General features: G+C 40.3%; 1 pseudogene; it reads left to right on the top strand.

The window, feature by feature from the left end:
- LOC120292915 overlaps nt 1-2,919 on the top strand; it is a 3,258-nt pseudogene extending 339 nt beyond the window's left edge.
- Nucleotides 2,920-5,427: the final 2,508 nt, after the last annotated feature.

Below are 5,427 nucleotides of genomic sequence, written 5' to 3'. Positions count from 1 at the left end.
TATTAATCTCTCATGCTCTTTCTTCGCAAGCCCTCTATCTTCTAAACTCTGTCTCCTAAAGAAATAAAGTCTTCCAATTGGACGCATCAATAGATCCTGAGCTTATTGAATGCATACACAACTTTCAATAATAAATTCCCCTTTGATGATTTCTTCACTTAAGTCAGATTTTTTTCTTTTTTTTCCTGCCAGATTGATAAGGGCTATATGTCACCTCATTTCATTACAAACCAGGACAGATGTCTCGTGGAGTTTGAGAATGCCAAAGTCCTCGTAACTGATCAGAAGATTTCAGATGTCAAGGAAATGATTCCTTTGCTGGAGAAGGCAACTCAATTAAGTGTCCCCTTGCTAATCATTGCTGAGTATATCTCAAGGCAAGTACTGGAAACACTTGTTGTGAACAAAATGCAAGGCTTGCTTAATGTAGCTGTCGTGCAATGTCCAGGATTTGGTGAAGGAAAGAAAGGTGTCCTGCAGGACATTGCTTTATTGACAGGTGAACTTGTACAGCGTAGCAACCTTTGTTTGTATGCTGTCTTAAATTCTTTAAAGAAGCACTCTTATTCAACCTGTATGAGTATTCCATCATTAGAGCGCATTTTCTGCTATTTTTCTGTTCCATTGACATTGTAATAACATCAGGTGCTGATTTTCTCTCTGGAGAATTGGATCTAACTCTTGATGGTGTGACGTCTGATCAGCTTGGCATTGCTAGAAAAGTAATCATTAGCAGTAACTCAACAATCATTGTTGCTGATCCTTCTACTAAAGCTGAAATCTAGGCAAGGATTTCACAGATTAAGAAGGATTTAGCTGAAACTGACAGCACATACCATTCCCGAAAGCTTGCAGAAAGAATTGCCAAACTCACTGGTGGAGTTGCTATAATTAAGGTTTGCAAGATCCTGCATTCTTTTGGAGGCAATTTCCACTCACATATAGTCTAATTAAGCAACTTGTTTGAAGAACTAAAGATGTACAAGCTTGTGAATTTGAGATCCCCTCAAATGTCCTCGAGATAAATGAATTGCACATATTCATCAGACTCATAATTCTGTATTGCTTACTAGTCTGAAAGTGATTCACTGTTGTTTCTGTTTTATATTAAGCAATGTGCATTCAATTTAGGTAGGAGTGCACAGTGAGGTGGAACTTGAGGACCGTAAACTTAGAATAGAGGATGCAAAGCAGGCAACATTTGCTGCGATGGATGAGGGAATAGTACCTGGTGGTGGTGCAGCTTATATACATCTTTCTGAGTATATTTCTGCGATAAAGAGCAAGATGGAAGATCAAGAGCAGCAGATTGGTTCTGACGTCGTAGCAACAGTATGATTTCTACTTTTTGCTTCATCTCTTTGTGTGCATCGTTTTGTGTGTAATTTAAATTTCAGCAGGTAGTTTAAAGGAAACTGAGGTGGTTGGCACTTGACCAAATTTTGTTCATGCATACCTAGTTTGGTCCAACAAGCCTCCTCTGGTGCCTTTGTTCTCGGGCAAATCGTCACTCTTGTTGTGCATTGTTAATGGCGGCTTTGAGGATATACAGCTAAGTTGATTGTGCTCTATATATTTGTATTAGAATATGCGCAGGCAGATCTATCGACTAGTCTATACTTTATTATCAATAGCTTGAGACAACCTTGTGCCTTTAAAACAAAACCCATTTTGAATATTTAATGTTCAGCAAGACTTGGGAATGGTAGTGTTGCATGTCAGATAAAAGTTTAAAGTGGCAGGAGTAGCTGCCATTGCCAAATCAATAAATGTGAGACAAAATAGACAAGGCCAGAAGCCGGCGTTACCTGATATGGGTGTGTGTACAATGGTTCTGGAGTGGATTTGCATTCTGTCTGCTGATCATCAAATTCTTTACATCAACCTTTTCTTAGTTGACCAGTGTAACAACCTCTCCTGTGGGCTTGAGGAAACTATGTTCTTTCTTTTCTTTTGAATGATAACCTGCCTTATGTCTTCAATAATTGCTTGGGCATTCTAAGTGGAATGCATTGCGTGTAGGATAGTTTCTAGCATTTTTGTTGTTGTTTTGGAGGTGTCTTTGTTCTTATAACTGGTCAATTGTCGATTGCAATTGCAGGCACTCCTTGCTCCAGCAAAAGCCATTGCAACTAATGCAGGAGCAGATGGCGATACTGTAGTGGAGAAAACCGGAACATGTGGTTGGCAAATTGGTTACAATGCAATGACGGGCAAATATGAAGATCTTCTCAGTGTTGGAGTCATAGATCCATGCAAGGTTTTAAGGTGCGCACTACAAAGCGCAGTCTCCATTGCAGGGACAGTCTTGACAACCCAAGAGATATTGGTGGAGAAAACAAAGAAGCCCAAGCCACCTATTCCACTTGTGCCTGGAATAACTCCTTAAAGTAAAACGAACGAGTGGATGCTTCATTGCTCAGGATAAATGCCGAATCAGAGCTCTCCTTTATAAAAAAAAATACCCGTGCTTCATGGATGTGTGCTCAAAATGAAGATGGGCATAACATGTTCCGGGGAGCTGGAGATGTGTAATCTCACTTATCTAGCTGGTCTTCAAAATCCAGCCCTGTCATAATTGAAGAAACCAAGGTTGGATATTGAAAAGCTGGATAGTTTCTCCGATTTGCTTAATGGCAGTTACATTTTTGCAATCTGTGCAACACGTCAAAATCTCTCTTACACACCTATTGTTGGAAAACGCATTGTTCATCCGATGTTCTCCGGAGTCTAATGCCTTGTACTTTCTTTTTAGACTGGAAAATGTAATGCCTTGTACTGGGTATAAGTTAGTGTCGAAATTCATCACAAGAATATTACTATTTTCAAGCTTATGGTGACTGTATCCACTTTTCAGATTCAGAGGGACAAGCAGACCAGTTCCTCTGGGAGCATACGATTTTCGTTTGAGGTTCAAGTTCCCGAACTACCAACGTGAATGATAGTACCTCGGAATATTTTATTTTATTCAGTTATTTCATTATTAAAAATTCAGACAACCAAACGTAACCTTAGAGGCTTTGAATTGGATTTCTTGGATTTCCTTTTTTTACATTTATGAGTTTCATTCTTTAATACAGCTTAACACCTTCATCGTTAAATTGATTTTCTCATGAAAATAAGCGTTTTTAGATATCAATATATTATGATGCGGATGCGACTGTCTAGGAATTTTCTATAACGTTCAGTTAAGTCAAAACATGGTCAACGAGCCAGGAACAAGAGATTTGATGATGATTTACGCCAAAATTTTCAAGAAGATATCAAGATGCAATGGATATTTTATAATAGGAATTTATATATAGTTTTCATATCTTCTTTGTATTTACTCCTCATGCCAGTCCTTTAAATCTCCTTGGCCCTCGTGCCGGTCCTTTAAATATCCTTGGCCCTCATGCCAGTCCTTTAAGGTGCTGCATGAGAACATTTCTCATTCTCACAAATTTCTGTTCTTTGGTTCCCCGGAACAAAAAAAAGAACAAAAACTCGTTTGATAATGTCAAGTTGTTTTTATATTTCCCAAAATAGAAAGTTAGCCCATGAATAGATTTGAAGCAGAAACGAGCAAAAAAAAATTGTTTATGTTCTCGTGAACAATTTTTAGAAATAAGCTAATTTTCTTTTTAGTTTTCTTTTATTCATCTCTCTTGCCGTGGCCACCTCCGATCGCCAGGAGCCACCGCCGACCACTGCCGGTCATCGCCGCTGGTTGCCGCTGGTTGCCGATTGTCGCCGGTCGCCATCAGTTGTCGGTTGCCGCTGGTTGCCATAGCCGGGCTCCGCTACCGCTAGGTCGCCGCCGCTCGCCGTCGCTAGTCACCGCCACTCCTCGTTGCCGGTCGCCGTCACCGGCCATCGTCGCCGTTTGCCGTTGATCGTCGCCACTGCTGTTTGCTACCACCGCCGCTGCTGCACGTCCACTGGCCGCCGCTGCCCAGGCCATCGGCCGCCACCTCCCACAGCCTGCCCGTCCGTGTTGGCGGCGGTGGCGTGAGACGACGGCGGCAGCGATCGACGGCGGCGGTGGCGGCAATCCGTGGGCAAGAATAAAAACAAATAAATACAAAAGAGAAATTGTTGCGTTACCAAACGCATTTCTATTCTTTTTTTATTCCAAGAGTAGAAATTTTGTACAGTTACCAAACGGGTTCTTTTACTCATAAATTGTTCCCCGAAATAGAAATAGAAAAAAACTATTTATGAAAAAAAAACTCTTCCTTAGCCAAGAAGCATTACCATTCACACCATGAATCTCCTTGGGCCACCTCTCGATCCTCACGGCCCTAGACCTAGCTCAATTGTGAGCTAAGTAGCACCGACACCGACACACAACACGCAACACGACACAACACGCCGACACGTCATTTCTAAAAATACATAAAATTTCGATACGTGCGAACACGTTGTATATTAAATTTATCATTTTTATTATTGTTTTAATCAAATTCATAGATAAATAAATAATTAAAAATCCTAGAATGAATATACACTAAAAACATTAATCAGTCATTTATTAATATTACTCATTGTTTCAATTTGATAAATTCAACTCTATTTCAATAATTCATAAAACTTGGAGAAAAAACAAATGATCCATATTTTGGACTCACATGTTAGATATGTTGGAAGATGAAAAAAAAACTTAAGGGGTGAATTGTATATCAGAGGAAGTGGGAGTCAAAAGAGAAGAAAATACTACATTTTTCTTCTTTCTCCATTTATTATTTTTATTATTGTGTTGTATTTTTTCACACACACACACACACACACACACACACACACACATATATATATATTTTGACCTCTCATTTATTAATTTTTTAAAATTGACCTCGATATCGGAATCACTTGTCGGAAACTCGTATATCAGAATTCCAACTCGAGTGTTGGAAAGTGTTAGAGAAAATTAACCAGATGTCGGATTTTCCAACACGTGCCGACCAAGTGTCGACACGTGTCAAAGTGTCCGACACGACATGAAGACTTTTGGAGAGTGTTGTCGTGTCGGTGCTTCATAGATTATAGGAACAACTCAGGTTCAACCTCGTCACCATCGTAATCTAATCTTTTCGACTCTCGTCATATTTCTGGTCACTCTCAACTTCATGAACCAGCCCAACAAAAGTCTACCTTCTCGACTTTGCCTGCTATAGGCCCGAGGAGCCCAGATATGTACCGGCGAGACCTTCATGGAGCAGTCGGAGCTCACGACCGCCTTCACCAAGGAGAGCCTTGCTTATGAGCGGCAGATCCTCAAGAAGTTCGGGCTCGGGCAGAGGACACACATGCTTGAGGCTGTGCTCCAGGTCCCACCGAACCAGTGCGCAAGAGACATACGAATTAAAAAAAAAAAAAATACATGGACTCAAGAGATACGTGAACTAAAGTGACGTATCTCATTTTGCTAATTTTCATTGATCCATTAAC

The sequence above is a fragment of the Eucalyptus grandis genome, chromosome 4, assembly GCF_016545825.1.
Source record: "Eucalyptus grandis isolate ANBG69807.140 chromosome 4, ASM1654582v1, whole genome shotgun sequence".
Taxonomy (NCBI): Eukaryota; Viridiplantae; Streptophyta; class Magnoliopsida; order Myrtales; family Myrtaceae; genus Eucalyptus; species Eucalyptus grandis.
The sequence above is the reverse complement of the archived record's forward strand: the minus strand, read 5'-3'. Positions and strand labels throughout refer to the sequence as shown.